Below are 19081 nucleotides of genomic sequence, written 5' to 3'. Positions count from 1 at the left end.
TAACAAATACACACGCACACACACACACAAAAAAAATAATAAATAAATAAATAAATAATTAAATAAAAACACTGAACCACATACCCAAATCAAACACCTCCACACTAAACATCCTTCTTCAACCGTCCATGTTGAGAGGAGCAGGAGGAGGGCGAGGGGGAGGAGGGCAAGGAGGAGGAGGCGGAGGCAACTGAGGAGGAGGAGACGAGAGTAGACGTGGAGCCGCCAGCGATGGAGTTGGCGGCTGTTCCTCCGTCCTTCCTTCAAGGGCTGGCGGGTGACTTCTTGGCCACTGCCACCGCCTTGTCCATCTTCTCCTTCCGGTGGATTTGGTACTCAGCGATGAGCCGGCAGGTTAGCATGAAGAACACCTGGGGGGGAGGGGAGGGGAGGATAGGGGAGGTGAGATTAGGTTAAGTTAGGGGAGGTTAGGTAAGGTAAGGTTAAGTTAAGGTAGGTTAGGTAAGGTTAAATTAGGGGAGGTTAGGTCAGTTAAGGTTAAGTTAGGGGAGGTTAGGTAAGGTTAAGTTAGGGGTGGTTAGGTTAGGTAAGGTTAAGTTTGGGGAGGTTAGGTTAGATGAGGTTATTTAAGGTTAGGTTAGGGGAGGTTTGGTTAGGGGAACTTAGATAAGGTTAGGGGAGGTTAGGCTAGGTTAAGGGAGGTTAGGTAAGGTAAGGTTAAGGGAGGTTAGGCAAGGTTAGGTTAGGGGAGATTAAGTTAGATTAGGGGAGGTTATGAAGTTTTATCTTTTAGGGTTCAAGGGCAATAAAACAAAAAAGGCATAAAAAACACTAGGTCCTGCCCCTGAACAGAGAGAAGGAAAAATGACAACGGGGCATAATTACCAGTGAGGGGGCGAGTCTCTCAAACTTGTCGCCCACCATCCAGTGATTGTACCTGGCGAACAGCATCATGAGGGCCAGGACCAGGTTGGCAAACTGCTTCACACGCTCTGAAAGACACAGAAACTGCTCAGCAAGGACTGTAGGCGGGCATCCTCAACACTTCCCCTCACATCAACTCTTTCCAAAGGCCAAGAAAAGGTATCAATTGCATTCTAATGACGTGAGATAATCCAGCTTTCCAGACAGAGCAACAGATTGAAAATAGACAAACTATGTAGAGGAAGCATTAGTTTGAGAAGGCTATAAGAAAATCCAGCTTTCCAGACAGACAACAGATCAAAAATAGACAAACTATGTAGAGGAAGCATTAGTTTGAGAAGGCTATAAGAAAATCCAGCTTTCCAGACAGACAACAGATCTATGGAATATGCTACAAGACCTGTATGCCATAAGAAAACTCTGCTTTAAAGACAACAGATCAAAATCAAAGAAAGTTTCAAAAGATGGAACATCGATCTTTCCAGACAACCTGGAATATGCTACAAGACCTGTATGCCAAAAACACTCTGCTTAAAGAAAAAAAAAAAAAGTTTAAAAAGATGGAACACTGACACTCCAAGCAGCAGGGATCATGTTTCTTAATGGTCCCTCCAAGCAAGAAAAATGAGAAAAAATCACCCCTCTCACAAACCATTTAATAACATATATCAAAGCATTCGTGATCAGATTATGTATCATCTATTTTAGGGGGTTTATATCACGGCACAAATTTGGCCAGTCGCTGCTACACAGTAAAGCCACAAATTTGGCCCGTCGCTGCTACCGGGTTAATGATGCAAAGACAAAATTAGGTAAGACTTAAAACTGCAAGATATCATTAGCAAGGGACAGGAATACAACTTAACTATAGGGAATTACTAATGAGGGAGGGACAGGGAAAACAAAGTAACCATTAACCAGTGAAAAGAAAGGCAACAGGTAACAAATACAGGTTAACAAGCACACAGGTAACTCACTGGAAGGTATAATTAACAAGCAGGATTGTTCACAGAGGAGGGGACTCGGACACAGGGACTTGGCCTCGGCTTACTATTATATATTACATGGAGGGTAGTAGTGTGTCCTTGAGCCATTATTAGTGACTAGCAACAAGGCATATGCGTCCCCAATGACCCAAAGTGACGTCAAGGGAACAAAAACCACCTGCCATATAAGGAAGGAAGAAAAAGAATAAATGATGAGTAGTGGAAGAATGAGATGAGAAGTGGAAGAATGAGATGAGTAGTGGAAGAATGAGATGAGTAGTGAAAAAATGAGATGACAAGTGGAAGAATGAGATGAGAAGTGGAAGAATGAGATGAGTAGTGAAAAAATGAGATGACAAGTGGAAGAATGAGATGAGAAGTGGAAGAATGAGATGAGTAGTGGAAGAATGAGATGAGTAGTGAAAAAATGAGATGACAAGTGGAAGAATGAGATGAGAAGTGGAAGAATGAGATGAGTAGTAGAAGAATGAGATGAGAAGTGGAAGAATGAGATGAGAAGTGGAAGAATGAGATGAGTAGTGGAAGAATGAGATGAGAAGTGGAAGAATGAGATGAGAAGTGGAAGAATGAGATGAGTAGTGGTAGAATGAGATGAGTAGTGAAAAAATGAGATGAGAAGTGGAAGAATGAGATGAGAAGTGGAAGAATGAGATGAGTAGTGGAAGAATGAGATGAGAAGTGGAAGAATGAGATGAGAAGTGGAAGAATGAGATGAGAAGTGGAAGAATGAGATGAGTAGTGGAAGAATGAGATGAGAAGTGGAAGAATGAGATGAGTAGTGGAAGAATGAGATGAGTAGTGGAAGAATGAGATGAGAAGTGGAAGAATGAGATGAGTAGTGGAAGAATGAGATGAGAAGTGGAAGAATGAGATGAGTAGTGAAAGAATGAGATGAGAAGTGGAAGAATGAGATGAGCAGTGGAAGAATGAGATGAGAAGTGGAAGAATGAGATTAGAAGTGGAAGAATGACATGAGTAGTGGAAGAATGAGATGAGTAGTGGAAGAATGAGATGAGTAGTGGAAGAATGAGATGAGTAGTGGAAGAATGAGATGAGTAGTGGAAGAATGAGATGAGAAGTGGAAGAATGAGATGAGAAGTGGAAGAATGAGATGAGTAGTGGAAGAATGAGATGAGTAGTGGAAGAATGAGATGAGAAGTGGAAGAATGAGATGAGTAGTGGAAGAATGAGATGAGAAGTGGAAGAATGAGATGAGCAGTGGAAGAATGAGATGAGAAGTGGAAGAATGAGATGAGAAGTGGAAGAATGAGTTTAGTAGTGGAAGAATGAGATGAGATGTGGAAGAATGAGATGAGTAGTGGAAAAATGAGATGAGTAATGGAAGAATGAGATCATAGGTGGATGAATGAAATAGGTAAGTAGTGGAAGAATGAGATGAGCAGTGGAAGAATGAAAAAAAGTAGTGGAAGAATGTTTTTTTTTTTTTACAGCAGAGGAGACCACTCAGGGCATAAAAAAAAAAAAAAAAAAAAAAAAAAACTCTTCTCACTGCTCCTGAATAAAGTACATAGGGTTAGCCAAATAGAGAAATCAATTTTGGGAGGAGAGGTGTCCAGATACCCTCCTCTTGAAAGAGTTCAAGTCGAAGGCAGGAGGAAATACAGATGAAGGAAGATTGTTCCAGCGTTTACCAGCGTGAGGGATGAAAGAGTGAAGATGCTGGTTAACTCTTGCATAAGGGGTTTGGACAGTATAGGGATGAGCTCGATCAGATAGTCGTGTGAGGCGAGACCGCAGGAGGGGGGGAGGCATGCAGTTTGCAAGTTCAGAAGAGCAGTCAGTGTGAAAATATCGATAGAAGATAGAAAGAGAGGCAACATGGCGATGGAATTTAAGAGGCAGAAGACTATCAGTAAGAGGAGGAGAGCTGATGAGACAAAGAGCCTTACGGCCGTACCAGAAGGCAGCCTCCTCGACTACAGAAGCTCTTCAGCCAATTTCTCATACCATAATCTTCGAGGGGCCCTCACCGTAAGCGAAGGAAAGGTGTTGACGGGCGAAATTGTTGGAATCTGGCAAGGGGTCGAGATAGGTACATCCTCGTGAGCCCCTTCGCATATTTTATGCGTCAATTCTGCATTTCTCTCATTAATATAGTGATAAATGATACAGGAATTATAATAAAATGTATTTGATCTAATATGAATCCGCAAAAGTTTTTTTAAATAAATGATTTAAAGTTTTGTTTAAGACTTTAGGATTGTATCATGATTTTTAACCCTTGCCGTGTTGCCGTGTCAACACGCCTCCTTGGTCAACTCAAGGAGCTAGGTAGTCATTTCCTATAGCTCCGATGGGGCTCGAGCACTTTTCTAACGGCCCCTTGCTTGACGGGATGGTAGCGAGGGGCAGAGAAGCGATAACGTCGGGTGGATGTGGACCCCCTGGCTGTGTGCGTGGAGAGAGGAGGAAACCAAGGGGTGCTGACGTCACTCCCCATCCCCAACACAAAGTACGGGACAACTCAATAGAAGAAGAAACAGAATAGAAATAGTGGAAGAATAAAATGAATAGTGAAAGAATAAAATGAATAGTGGAAGAATGAGTATTGGAAGAATGAGATGAGTATTGGAAGAATGAGATGAGTAGTGAAAGAATGAGATGAGAAGTGGAAGAATGAGACGAGTAGTGGAAGAGTGAAATGAGTAGTGGAAGAATGAGATGAGAAGTGAAAGAATGAGATGAGAAGTGGAAGAATGAGACGAGAAGTGGAAGAATTAAATGAGTAGTGGAAGAATGAGATGAGAAGTGAAAGAATGTGATGAGTAGTGGAGAAATGAGATGAGAAGTGGAAGAATGAGATGAGCCTCAGAAGTGGAGAATGAGATGAATAGTGAAAGATGATGATGAGAGGTGGAAGAATGAGATGAGTAGTGGAGGAATGAGATGAGGAGGAGATTAATGAAACCTTTACCCAGACATGACATGACAGCGACATAATCCAAGCCTTTGGATTACATTGAGTAAACGTGAGAACATGGTCATAATTATCACTTGCATCAGTGGTACTCTTGGGTGAAGCACACCACTGAAAGGCATTGATTCTTTTGCTGCAGCAATGGTTTATAAATACATGTTCCAGCTATTTTAGTGTTAGGTGACATTCTCTTGCCCCTCACCTCACAGAGGAGTAAGTAATTCACTGTAGCTGTGAGACTCAACCAGGCTCCAGGCCCAGGTGCAGCTGCCACAGCTGTGGAAAGTCAGCCATCAGTATTTCCCTTCCTCTTCTTGCTGTGGCTCCTCTCCTTTTATCACTTCACAGGCAAGCCTTCTTTCTTCCTTGTCTTACAAGATCACTTTTACCTCTCCTTCACTTCCCTTTCCCTATCAGGCTCAGCTGCTGCTAACACCCTGGTCACTATAACTACTGTAGGCAGACACACTTCAGAAGTGGATCTTCATGTGCTTGGCAATGTCTGCCTTTGTCTTAAAGAGCTTTCCACAAACATCACACTTGAACTCTCTAAGGCCATAGTGCCTGAAGACATGTTGATTGAGTGCCTGCTTCCTGCTGAACCTCTTCCCGCACTCTTCACACTCATGACTCTTTACACCAGTGTGTGTAAGGGTGTGTGTATTAAGGGTACCCTTCTGGCTGAACTTTTTCCCACATACCTTACATTCATAGTTCTGCACACCAGTGTGTGTAAGGGTGTGTATTAAGGGTACCCTTCTGGCTGAACTTTTTCCCACATACCTTACATTCATAGTTCTTCATACCTGAGTGTGTAAGGGTGTGTTCATCAAGATGACACTTATGCCTGAATTTCTTCGTACATTCCTTACATTCATAGTTCTTCACACCAGTGTGTGTAAGGGTGTGTCTATCAAGGTTACCCTTCAGGATGAATTTTTTCCCACATTCCTTACATTCATAGTTCTGCACACCAGTGTGTGTAAGGGTGTGTCTATCAAGGTTACCCTTCAGGCTGAATTTTTCCCACATTCCTTACATTCATAGTTCTGCACACCAGTGTGTGTAAGGGTGTGTCTATCAAGGTTACCCTTCAGGCTGAATTTTTTCCCACATTCCTTACATTCATAGTTCTTCACACCAGTGTGTGTAAGGGTGTGTGTATCAAGGGTACTCTTCTGGATTAATTTTTTCCCACATTCCATACATTCATAGTTCTTCACACCAGTGTGTGTAAGGGTGTGTGTATCAAGGTGACTCTTCTGGATGAATTTTTTCCCACATTCCTTACATTCATAGTTCTTCACACCAGTGTGTGTAAGGGTGTGATATCTTAGGCCTTCCCTTGAGGTGAATTCTTTTCCACACTCCAGACACACAAACTTCCTCTCTCCTTTGTTGCTGGAGTTGCTAGCAGCAAGTTGCTTCATCTGCTTACCTCTGACCCTCCTGCCCCTTGCAGCAGTCTGCTCCTGCTTGTCTGGAGTACTCATGCCTCTTCTTCTTCTGGGGTGTTCTAGGGGGCTGTTAGGCAGTGTTGTTGTTGTTGTTGTTGTTATGGGCAGCGGCCAGTAGTCGCTCACATGAGCCCTGGTGTCATCCTGTGAGGGCCTCACTGGCTGCCCCGTCTTCCTGAGGAAGGCACAGGAGGGGCGGGTGGCTGCTGCTTCCTGCCGTGAGGGATGGACGCCTGCCGCCGCCTGGTCCAAGGTGGCCGCCACGTCCAGGGAGGGAGGGAGTTGGTGTCGTGGCTGGGAGTGGAGGCGGGGCAGTGCAGCAGCAGCAGCAGGAGGTGCTCAATGGTCTCCTCGACGGTCCTGCAGCAGCAGCAGCAGCAGGAGGTGTTCAATGGTCTCCTCGACGGTCCTGCAGCAGCAGCAGGAGGTGCTCAATGGTCTCCTCGATGGTCCTGCAGCAGCAGCAGCAGCAGGAGGTGCTCAATGGTCTCCTCGACGGTCCAGCAGCAGCAGCAGCAGCAGGAGGTGCTCAATGGTCTCCTCGATGGTCCTGCAGCAGCAGCAGCAGCAGGAGGTGCTCAATGGTCTCCTCGATGGTCCTGCAGCAGCAGCAGCAGGAGGTGCTCAATGGTCTCCTCGATGGTCCTGCAGCAGCAGCAGCTGCAGGAGGTGCTCAATGGTCTCCTTGATGGTCCTGCAGCAGCAGCAGCAGCAGGAGGTGCTCAATGGTCTCCTCGACGGTCCAGCAGCAGCAGCAGGAGGTGCCCAATGGTCTCCTCGACGGTCCTGCAGCAGCAGCAGCAGGAGGTGCTCAATGGTCTCCTCGACGGTCCTGCAGCAGCAGCAGCAGGAGGTGCCCAATGGTCTCCTCGACGGTCCTGCAGCAGCAGCAGCAGCAGGAGGTGTTCAATGGTCTCCTCGACGGTCCTGCAGCAGCAGCAGCAGGAGGTGCCCAATGGTCTCCTCGACGGTCCTGCAGCAGCAGCAGGAGGTGCTCAATGGTCTCCTCGACGGTCCTGCAGCAGCAGCAGCAGGAGGTGCTCAATGGTCTCCTCGACGGTCCTGCAGCAGCAGCAGCAGCAGGAGGTGCTCAATGGTCTCCTCGACGGTCTTGCAGCAGCAGCAGCAGGAGGTGCTCAATGGTCTCCTCGACGGTCCTGCAGCAGCAGCAGCAGCAGGTGCCCAACGGTCTCCTCGACGGTCCTGCAGCAGCAGCAGCAGGAGGTGCTCAATGGTCTCCTCGACGGTCCTGCAGCAGCAGCAGCAGGAGGTGCTCAATGGTCTCCTCGACGGTCCTGCAGCAGCAGCAGCAGCAGGTGCTCAATGGTCTCCTCGACGGTCCAGCAGCAGCAGCAGCAGGAGGTGCTCAATGGTCTCCTCGACGGTCCAGCAGCAGCAGCAGCAGCAGGTGCTCAATGGTCTCCTCGACGGTCCTGCAGCAGCAGCAGCAGGAGGTGCCCAATAGTCTCCTCGACGGTCCAGCAGCAGCAGCAGCAGCAGGAGGTGCCCAATAGTCTCCTCGACGGTCCAGCAGCAGCAGCAGCAGCAGCAGGAGGTGCCCAATAGTCTCCTCGACGGTCCAGCAGCAGCAGCAGCAGCAGCAGGAGGTGCCCAATGGTCTCCTCGACGGTCCAGCAGCAGCAGCAGCAGCAGGAGGTGCTCAATGGTCCTCGAGCAGCAGCAGCAGCAGGAGGTGCTCAATGGTCTCCTCGATGGTCCTGCAGCAGCAGCAGCAGCAGGAGGTGCTCAATGGTCTCCTCGATGGTCCTGCAGCAGCAGCAGCAGCAGGAGGTGCTCAATGGTCTCCTCGATGGTCCTGCAGCAGCAGCAGCAGGAGGTGCTCAATGGTCTCCTTGATGGTCCTGCAGCAGCAGCAGCAGCAGCAGGAGGTGCTCAATGGTCTCCTCGACGGTCCAGCAGCAGCAGCAGGAGGTGCTCAATGGTCTCCTCGACGGTCCTGCAGCAGCAGCAGCAGGAGGTGCCCAATGGTCTCCTCGACGGTCCTGCAGCAGCAGCAGCAGCAGCAGGTGCCCAATGGTCTCCTCGACGGTCCTGCAGCAGCAGCAGCAGGAGGTGCCCAATGGTCTCCTCGACGGTCCTGCAGCAGCAGCAGCAGGAGGTGCTCAATGGTCTCCTCGACGGTCCTGCAGCAGCAGCAGCAGGAGGTGCTCAATGGTCTCCTCGACGGTCCTGCAGCAGCAGCAGCAGCAGCAGGGGCAGTGAGGGTCTGGGACCTTCCAGGTAAGGCGGTGCACAGTGTTGTTGTTGTTGTTCTTCTTCTTTTGACCTGTGCCACTTTGTATCGCTTCTTAGGTCCTCCTTCTTTCGTTCCTCTTTTCTTCTTTTTCACTTCTACACACTTTTCTTTTCAGTATACATCACTTTCTTAAGCACTTCATCCTGAAACTTAGCTTTTCTGTCCTTTTCTTTTCCAGATTTATTTGCCTATGTGCTTTGCTATTTTCCACTAGTACACTTTTCACTCCACTTTTACTGTTCAGATCTTTTTTTCCAAACACATGCCAAGAAAATTTTTGTGTGAGGTATTAATTTCACTGCTTCCTCCTTACTGCCATATAGTCCTAACACGGTACTTACTCCTCCGTCTTCCTCCTCCAATCTGCTATGCCACTCCTCTTCCCCAATAATTTCCACTACTGAAGCCAATAGCCTTTGCCTCTCCTCTTCATACCTGTCACAGGCCACTATCAGGTGCTCTATTGTTTCCTTTTCCCCTATACACAAGCTACAGTTTTGGTCCTGCTCGTCTCTGCTTCTCCCCTTTACTTCTAGAGTTCCAGACCTTGCCTTGAACAGCAGCTTACTCCCCCAGTCTCCCCTGTACCAATTTTCTCTTTCAGGCTTTTGTTTTCTCTTGTACCATTTTAAAGTCGACTTTTCTGCTGCTCCTGCTTGCCATTTTTCCAGGCCATTGGTGGCAATGCATTTCTTGATGTCCTTAACCCTCATTCTGTTCCACTCATTTTCAAGATTTTCTCTCCTCTTCCATCTAGCTATTTCTTTTTTCCATGAGGATGTTGTTCTGTCCTCTGTTATCACCTTTTTTACCCATCTTTCTTCACTTAGTCCTTCGATTTTCTTCATAAATCCCATCTTGCCCTTTATAATTCTCTCCTTAAATGTACTCCATCCCATTTCTCCCCTTAAGGCCTCTACTGCTGTGCATCTAGGAGCACCCAGTCCCCATCTGCCCATGGTGTTCTGCACCTTTTCTAATCTTGCCAGGTCACCTTCCCTGTACTCTGTTATTTCTGACCCGTACAGGCAGTATGGCACCGCTATCCCTTTCCACATACTCCTGCCTACCTCGTATTTATTAATAGTCCTGCTGCCTGCGTTCATGATCATGCCCACCATCCTCCTGGCTTTTCCTTCGTTTATTTTCCTTTTCTCTCCTCCTACTCCTTCTTTGCTGACTTCCAATCCCAAGTATGTGTACTTTTCCACTCCTCTATTATGGTGTTTCCCAGGACCCACTGGCTATTGGCATTGTTGTTAAATTCTATGGCCTTACATTTCCTGGCACTGAATTTCATCTTCCACTCCCTCCCATACTCGTTGGTAATCCTCAGTAGCTCCTCCATATCTGCCTTGTTTTCTACCATGAGTACAATGTCATCTGCATAAGCTAAGCACCCAAGTTTTCTGTCTCCTACTCCTACTCCTTTTTCTGATTTTCACCAGGAGTTCTTCTACATAAAAGTTAAACAATGTTGGTGACATCACACATCCCTGTCTCACTCCAACATTGTTCTCCGTCCAGTCCGTGGTGGTGTCTCCCAAAGTGAATTTTAGCATATTTTCATTGTACATCTCCTTTATCACCTCTGCCACTTTGCTATCTATTCCAATGTGCTTTAACAATTTCATTAGCTTGCTTCTGTCCACTGTGTCATATGCCTTTTCAATATCTATAAATATCAGGTACAGCTCTTTTCCTTGCTTCTTATTTCTGTTTATTATTTCTTTAAGAACCAACACATTTTCCAGCCCTCCTCTTCCTTCTCTGAATCCACTCTGTTCTTCTCCCCACGCCTTGGATTCCTCTGCCCACATTTTCAGCTTTTCATTCAAGATTTTTCCAAATATCTTTGCCATGATGTTCATGACTGAAATGGGCCTATAATTTTCTATTTCCTCCTTAGGTTTCCCTCCTCCTTTGTGAATCAGTGTTACTCTGCTTCTTTTCCAGTCTTGTGGGATCACACCCTCCTCCAGTATTATTTGGAACATTTCATGCAGGATATGTTTGAGTCTTTCTCCTCCATATTTTATAAATTCACCGAGCACTCCATCCGCTCCGCCTGCTTTTCCATTCTTTATACCTTTTAGTGCTTTTTCCACATCCTTCAGTTCAATTGTAACACCTCCCATTTCTTTTTTGTCACTGTATATTGTTGGATCTCCCGTTTGGTCTTCCTCAGTGTTGGTCTGCACTATGCCCCTCCAGTATCCCTCTATTGCCGTTCTTATCTCTTCATCATTGCTGGTTTCTTTTCCATCTATTCTCAGCTTCACTTCCTGGTTCGTTTCTCTACCTCTCAGGTTCCTCCGCAGTCTTTTCCATCCCTCTTTCTTTCTCTTGGAGGCATCTCGTTTAGTTTCTGAGCCTGCTCCTCCTCCCATATTGCTATCTTCTTACTCATCAGTATCTGTGTTTTCTTTTTCTCCTTCTTATAGGTGTCCCATGCCTCTTGCCATTTTTGTCTGTACTGTTCCCCTTGCTTCGTCATCATTTTGCTCAGGTCTCTCTGCTTCCTGTTCTCTTTTTTCCTGGTGCTCCATGCTTCTTCCACCTCTTTGTCCCACCATCCTTTTTGCCTTGTCTTCCCTTCTTTGAATCTTTTGTTTCCAACATTTTTCTTTGCTTCTTTTAGTATTGTTCTTTTTATTCTTTGTTCCCACTGGGTTATTGTTGCCTCCCCTTTCTCTCTGCATCCCTGCATTTGTTCATCCAGTCTCCTGCTATATGTCTCCCAGTCAGCTTCTGATAAATTCCACTTTTCTCTCCATCGGGTCTTTTTTTCTCCCTTCACCACAGGTTACCCCTATCAGCACATGGTCTGAGATGTCAATTTCTTCATTTTTCCAGATCAAGCACTTCTTTTTCATCACTTCTTCATTCACTAAAATGTAATCTATGGCTGACTCTGCACCTCTGTCTCTCCATGTAATAGTGTTTTCCAGTTCCCAGTTTTTAATTCTTAATTTTCTATTTTCTGCAAAATCCAGGATCATCATCCCATTTATGTTAGTTCTCTCATTATTGAGCCCAATGTGTCCGTTTAGATCTCCCATAATCACCCACTTCTCCTTGCCTATTTCCATGCCGATTTCTGTCATTAGATCAAATAGTTTCTTGTTTTCTTCATAGTTTTCTGGTCCCTCCACTCCCATATACACCACTGTGATCCACCACACTTCTTTCACATCCTTGATTTTTACCGTGATAATATCTCCTTTTCCATGGGTCAGCCTGTTTTCCATTTCTTTGCATAACTACACTTCTGACATACTCCTGCCTTCTTTCTCCTTCATTATTACTCCCACGCCACCACCTTTCTTTTCTCCAACCTTCCTTCCTTTTCCTATGCAAGTCCATCCTCCTTCTTCCCATTTGATGCTATTGTGCCAACCTGTCTCTCCTACTCCAACGACATCATACTCCTCTCCTTCCTTCAATACAGTTCTCCATTTTCCTTCGTTCCAACCCCTTGTATTAATGAAGGCCAATAGCATCTGTCCTTTCTGCGCCTTCTCCTATCTCACTCTTCCTCTTATTCCTTCCCTCTGCTGGGCCCATTCCACAATGTTCCACCCCATCCACCTTTTTCCCAGGTAGGAGAGGTGAATGCCGTCCCTTCCCCACACTTCTCCCCAAGGCATTCCCTCCCACAATTGTAGGCCATCACAGCTCCAGTCCTCTTGTTTCTCTATCAGTTTCTTGTTCTCCACTCGCCCACTTCCTCCAGTTCGTTTCCCCCTCCTTCCACCACCACTAAGTCCTCCTGCCCAATCTCTTCCAGGTGGTCTCTCACTGTTGTGCGTATTGCCTCCATGCTGGCTCCTCTTTCGGTTCTGTCCATAAGTTTGTAGTGACCGTCCGACAGGAAATGCATTTCCCTCCCAACTCCCTGCAGTACACTGTCTCCAAACAACCAAAGTTTTTTCAATAGCTTACCAGATTTCTTCATCTTTAACTGCTCCCAATGCTTCACCTTCGTCCATGCTTGGGTCCCCACCCCTGTCCATGTTACAGCATCCTGTGTTGTCTCGTCCTCCTTTTTTCGTTGCCTCTCCTCCAGCTGGGTTTCAATCATCGCTGGGAGTTGATGTTCTTTGTTGCTTTCCATTCCTCCTCCTCCGACTGGTTTGCTTGGTGGCTTTTCTGTTATCTGGTCCTTCCATGGCTGCTTGTCCTTCTCCTGATGTTTCTTTTCTTCTTTTTTGTTGTATGTGTGGTCTTGTTCACTGTCTTTTTCGGTTAATCTTAAGGATCACCACTCCAAACCAATATTCGTAGTATCTTAGCACGTGAAAGAATTATTATTATAATGCATTTTCGTATACGTTTTACCTTGGGGAGGGGCCAGGGGGGCAAGCCTCTTTAATTATAGAGTTAGGTGGCTTGGATTTTCTAAGTCCATTGTTATTGTTTCACAAGCGCCTCTATGCACAGACTGAGCCTCATACCTGCCTTGCAGTGCACCCTACAAACTAGTTCCTAAGTCAGTAATATCCAAAATGCGCATGGATTATAACGATTTCGGACAAAAAAACGGTCTTTTAAGAGTTTTATGTTATTTTTTTCTCTATATTAATGCAACTAATGCCACAACTATTTGTATTTTCTAATACATTCGTAAAATGTTACTACGCGAGGGTATCAGCGGCGGCACCTAACGGCGGGTTCCTGAATTCAGTTGTTTTCAAGCCGCCATAATGGATGGAAGGCCCGACACTCACTCCCTCAAAATATACGTCTACTTTACCTTTCGGTAAGTGTTAACTGAGTATTTAACCTCTTTATTGGTGTGCATGTAGGTTGACAAAAGGACCGATTACTATCCCAGTACCGGGTCCAACAAAGACACGGGCGTGTCATGTGTCACATATGGTGTGACAAGCACGTGTCAGAAAACAAACGGATATTGTTCAATGCGCGATACTTATAGTGGAATTTGAGTAAAATGGAGGCCAGGGTCATACGTAGCAGTCGGTAGGTCACTCCCGCGTCAGTTAACAGCAGGAGCGTCAGTTCGATCTGGATGACAGCTGTCACAAATCTGTTTTATTTTGTACCTTAAACTACTCGGTAAAAATGATCTAGCATCAACTTACAAGAAGTGGACGGGTTAACCGTCAGTATTGTACCATATGTAATTATGAAACATGACATTTCCCAAGAGTTGCTCGACTACGATTGGGGTGGTGGGGTGGGGGTTCAACTACGCTGACCATCCAAGTACACGCCCTACACTCGTCAACAGACCCGCTGCAGCGGCTACTACGTTATATAGGAATAGATTACAAGAGTATACGTTAGGGAATTTCCTTTCTTTAAAGACTAGGGATTTTTCCCGATTTTGGGGATTTTTGTAGGGACATTTTGAAAGCCCATTTTTCAGTGATTTGGCCGCCCACCACCAAAATCACTGTTCCCTACAAGGATTAATCGAGTAACGGCCACCAAAACCACAGCTCCCTAAAGGGATTAATCGAGCTAACGCCGCCGCCGCAAAATAGCTCGCATTCATTACCTACCGTATGAAGCATCACTTGGTCTTCATATATTTTTTTCTACAAACGTTTGGTTAGCGTCGGTACGCTTGGTTAGCAACGGTACGCTTGGTTAGCACTGGTATGCTTGGTTAGCAATGGTACGCTTGGTTAGCGATGGTACGCTTGGTTAGCGGTGGTATGCTTGGTTAGCGACTAGCCCACGCATGTGAGACCAGGTACACCACGCGTGGTTATTATTTTTTTTAGAACACGCAGCCCAACGGCTGCCATGCTGAGGGCCGGGTATAGCCCGGGCCTGTTCAGCCCGAGTCCCGGATGACCTTGAGTCATGGCTCAGGGCTGTTTTGGGGTGGTTAGCGATGGTATGCTTGGTCAGCGATTAGCCCACGCATGTGAGTATACGGTAGGGATTTTCCCTACTTTGGAGACTAGGGAATTTTTCCTGATTTAGGGATTTTTCTAGGGAAATTTTGGAAGGCCATTTTTCAGTGATATGGGCTCCCCCCCCCCAATACCCCGGTTCCCCACAGTTCCCCAGGCTTGTCTTGGGGGACTGGGGTGGTGGAGTGGGTGGAGTGGTGATTCTTAAGATTTACCTCTTTTTCTTTCTGATCACTTTTATTTTTTTCACCTTTGGCTTCTTCTACCCCCATTTTTTCCCCTTTGCTAGCATTAATTTCATTGCTAGCCTTACCCTCTGTCTCTACACTTGACTCTACCACTTCACACTGACTCTCCACGACACAGTCATTCTCCACAGCGGCAGCCCCCATCACTCCAGAGTCCACCTTGGTTTCCCTCTTCTGCTGCGCTGTTGCCTCCTTTCTGTTGTCCACATCTGGCATCTTCAGCATCTCAGGTGCCCGAGGTCCCTGGGTCACGCCTCCTCCCCCAAGGTTTCTCAGCTGCCCTGCCATGCTTCTGTTTTCTACCTCTAAAGCTCTTAACCACTCCTTCATGTCCTCCAATTCTTGTGTCTGCAGTTCCATTTCTTTCTTTTTCCTCACTAGTTCCTCTTCAAGTAGGCCCACCTTATTTATACTTCTTTTCACCACTGGTTTGCATTTTCTACAGAACCATAGCTCCTCTTTAGATTTTTCAAGCCGTTCATATAACTCCATTTTCACCTCCTCACATGTAATATGGGCCCAGCTCTCACACCCATCACACTGTAGGCCTTTGTCTCCTTCTTTTACTTTCTTCTCACATGCACGGCACACCTCCTTCTTCCTCCTCGCCTCCTCCTCACAGCTTGCACACATACCTTCATGATTGAGCTTCCCTGTGAAATCGCACTGGCAGCATCTCTTCTTCTTAGCCCCTTCCCCTCTGCTGCCAGGTCTTTCCGGCATGGTCTCGTGCTCCTCGTGACTGTTACCGGCGTTATTATCCGCTTCTCGCGTCCTCCTCCTGCTCCCTGAATGTTTGTGACTTACTTCTTCTCCTTTCACTCCACTGTGTGCTGTCGTTTTCGTTAAATTCTTGTTTTTTCCCCGTTGTGATTGCTTACGTTTTCAAACCGCCATGCCGGCTGTGTTGTCCCGGCAGTGTTGCCAACTGCTCCTCAAACGCGCTAAATTGGACCCAAAACCGTTGCATTAGTTTTTTTGTAAAGTACATTTCCGCATCGGACGAAATATATTGTTATGCCGGACGTGTTACTTGGGTTCCGTGTCGCCGTCAGGAGACTCCGTGGGAGGGAGATATGTAAACACTTTGCACAGCTTCTGAACGCTGAGTCACTGCCTCGCTGACCGTCTCCCCAAGTTCCCACCATTTTGTCATGCTTTCCGTTTCCATCACAGCTCCCGTTTCCATTATTTTATCATTTGATTTATTTATTGGGGTTACTGGCTAATTCTTCATGTCCGATTCGTTTTCTTTTTTAAGTTGCTAATAAATATTGTTATTGTTATTAGACTATGATCGAGTACCCATATCACCGAGATATCCACTCACTGAGTGGTGATCTCTCTCTCTCTCTCTCTCTCTCTCTCTCTCTCTCTCTCTCTCTCTCTCTCTCTCTCTCTCTGAATGAAGTGAATATTTATTTTTTCGATAAAAAAATAGCATGTATAGTTATTATGGAGGTACTCGATCATAGTCTAATAACAATAACTATTTAATTGCAACCTAAAAAAAAATCGGACATGAAGAATTATCAATAATCCAATAAATAAATCCGAACAATCTGGTACCGGTACCGAGCAATCTGGTACCGGTACCGTGCCGTTTAGCTGGTACCGTTAGTACCGGTACTGGTACCGGTACCTGCCCACCCCTAACCTGTCTGCCAGGTGAAAGCAACAGCACACGCCGAGGCCCGAGCAGCATCCCTTCTGGCCCTGCCCAACCAGCCCCCTAAAACACCCCAGAAGAAGAAGACGACGAAGGCTCCACACCCACGGGCCAGCGCTGGGGACCTGCTGGCCAGCGACACCCTCAGCCCCAACACTGCCAGGACAACACCTCCACCACCGCCGCCGGGAAGTCTTAACCTTCTCATGCAGCAGAAGTAGGTAAGCTTCTCCTTGACAAAGTGGAATCAAAGGCTCTTCGTCTCATCAGCTCTCCTCCTCATACTGATAGTCTTCTACCTCTCAAATTCCGCCGCCATGTTGGCTCTCTATCTTCTATCGATATTTTCATGCTGACTGCTCTTCTGAACTTGCTAACTGAAGACTTTCTACTCATGCTCATCCCTATACTGTCCAAACCCCTTATGCAAGAGTTAACCAGCATCTTCACTCTTTCATCCCTCACGCTGGTAAACTCTGGAACAATCTTCCTTCATCTGTATTTCCTCCTGCCTATGACTTGAACTCTTTCAAGAGGAGGGTATCAGGACACCTCTCCTCCCGAAATTGACCTCTGATTTTGAACACTCCTTTAACCTCTGTTCTGGAGCAGTAAGTACCAGGCCTTTTTTTATTTTTTTCATTACGCCCTTGAACTGTCTCCGTAGCTGTAAAAAAAAAAAAAAAAATGCTGACCTGCACAAGACAGGCCGCCCACCACTCACAGAAGCTCTCAGAAGAATTCCGGAAGAGGCTAACAAAGCCTGTGTCTCCGGCTCGAGATAACTCTTACTCTGATCGTTCTGGTAGTCTCCGTGGTCAAGTTGTCTGGACCCGTGCCCAATATCAATGGCTACCATGTGCTCAAGTTTTTGTCTCTGTGATCTCCATGCCTTTTCCAACCTATTTTCAAAGGTTTTAACTGATGGTGCACTCACTACTGCTTCAGGGAGGCTGTTCCAGATATCCACCACTATTACAGAATGAATATTTTCTTATATCTAACCTGGCACGTTGTTTATATGTCTTCTTACTATGTCCCCGTGTAGCTTGATAATTTTGATCCAGCACATGCCGCCGCCGTGAGAGGACGTGCCTGCTCTCTCCTCAACACGTTTGAACTCAGCTGGCCTGCCTCCACTCTACTACAGCATTTTTGCTGAACACCGGTAGTTTGCTCAGCCCAACCGGTAACTGGCTGAAATGACTGGTAAGCAGGTAACTGGCTGTAGGACCCGCAGTGCCCCGGGATCGGGCCATGACACTGGCGCAGCGGGCAGCACTGGGGGGATTGTTTCGTCACCCGGCCGTGGTGATAAAGTTTTTCCCTGTGGTACCTGTGGTGTAAACATTGGTGATGAGGACTCTCGAGTGTGAGCATTGCCTGACCTGGACTCATGGTGCTCAAAAGTGTTCAGGCCTTCCACTCAAAGCCTTCAAGAATGTTGTAGAATTTTCCGCCCAAGGCGTATGTTATGTCTGTACCTCCTGTCGACTAGGACGTAGACAAAAACAACCTAGTAGCAATGATCTAGCTCAACTCTTTGAAACAGTTAAAGGCTTAAGTAGTGCAGTTGCCAAGCTGTCTGATGAGATCAGAGTACTTAGATCAGGCTCAGGGCCAGTCACTCCAGCTCCCGGTTCTGTTTCAATGCCTAGCCCCACAGAAATTAGGAATATCTTGCAAGAGGAGGCAGTGGAAATCAGAGAAAGAGAGAAAAGAGCGGACTCTGTGATCATCCGTGGTTTGGGCTCAGATGTTGAATCCCTCTCTCAGAAGTTTGGGGATGTGGTGTCTTTTCTTTTTGGTGTTGGGAAATCTATCGTTCTGGAGGAAATTGCGCCCATTAAGTCTGACCTATGTCGTGCTAAGATCAAGGATACTGCTGCTTGACGTGACTTGCTAGATGCGGCGAAGAGACTTAAAAACTCTAATTTTGATAAAGTGTACATCACTAGAGACATGACATTCAAACAACGGGCAGTTCTTAAAGAACGTCTGTCCTCTCGCAGGCAGGACTCTAACAGCGGTGCTCAGCCCCCAAATATGCTGCCCAAGGATGTCAGTAGTGACGGTGGTGGAGCTATTGATGGACTTATGTCCTCGGAAGGAGCCCGTAGAGTAAAACTAACATCAGCAAGTAACGGCCTCACTGCTGGTCTTGCTGCAAAAAACTAGCTCCACCAGCATTATCCACTAATCACATCCTTTGTTCTAAAGTTTTTAATGTTGCACTTTCCAATTTAAATAGCTTATCCAATAAAGTTTTTTATGTAAATAAGTTTTGTCATGAGGAGAATATAGCCATATTTTCAATCACAGAGACATGGCTGCAACCAGTTATAAAGGATTCAGTTGTTAATATTGATGGCTATTCTCTATTTCGTAATGATTATGATTCCTTTTTTCCTAAGCATGGTGTTTGCACCTATGTCAGAAATGATATGAAGGTTTACAAGTTTAACGACGCTGGCTCCTTTCCCAACACCTTAACTTTATGTCTGCCTATGTTGGATTTGTATATCCTAACAGTTTACCGTCCTCCATCCTACACACAGGAAGACAACATTGCCCTTATTGAATTCATATCAAATATCTGCGTCAGTAAAGAATTTATAATTATGGGTGACTTCAATCTGCCCTCCATCTCTTGGAATGATGTGGTGCCAGACCATAACATTACTGCTTGTGACACCATGTTTCTTAACCTATTCCAAACTTTGGGTCTCCAT

General features: G+C 46.2%; 2 protein-coding genes across 3 annotated transcripts in view; one reads left to right on the top strand and one right to left on the bottom strand.

Annotated features, from left to right (window-relative positions):
* LOC126984853 (uncharacterized) overlaps window positions 1-19081 on the bottom strand; it is a 129588-nt gene that overhangs the window by 51880 nt on the left and 58627 nt on the right. The gene's annotated exons all lie outside the window — the stretch shown is intronic.
* The window catches only part of LOC126984858 (uncharacterized), a 197801-nt gene continuing 194893 nt past the window's right edge, over window positions 16174-19081 (top strand). Inside the window, exon 1 of one of the 2 annotated variants that reach the window (XM_050839122.1) lies at window positions 16174-16570. The gene's annotated coding sequence lies outside the window, so the exon portion shown is untranslated. The remainder of the gene's footprint in view (window positions 16571-19081) is intronic. The other variant, XR_007738059.1, reaches the window with a different exon arrangement.

Source organism: Eriocheir sinensis, chromosome 57, assembly GCF_024679095.1.
Source record: "Eriocheir sinensis breed Jianghai 21 chromosome 57, ASM2467909v1, whole genome shotgun sequence".
Classification (NCBI taxonomy): domain Eukaryota; kingdom Metazoa; phylum Arthropoda; class Malacostraca; order Decapoda; family Varunidae; genus Eriocheir; species Eriocheir sinensis.
This window is presented reverse-complemented; position numbering and strand designations above follow the sequence as displayed.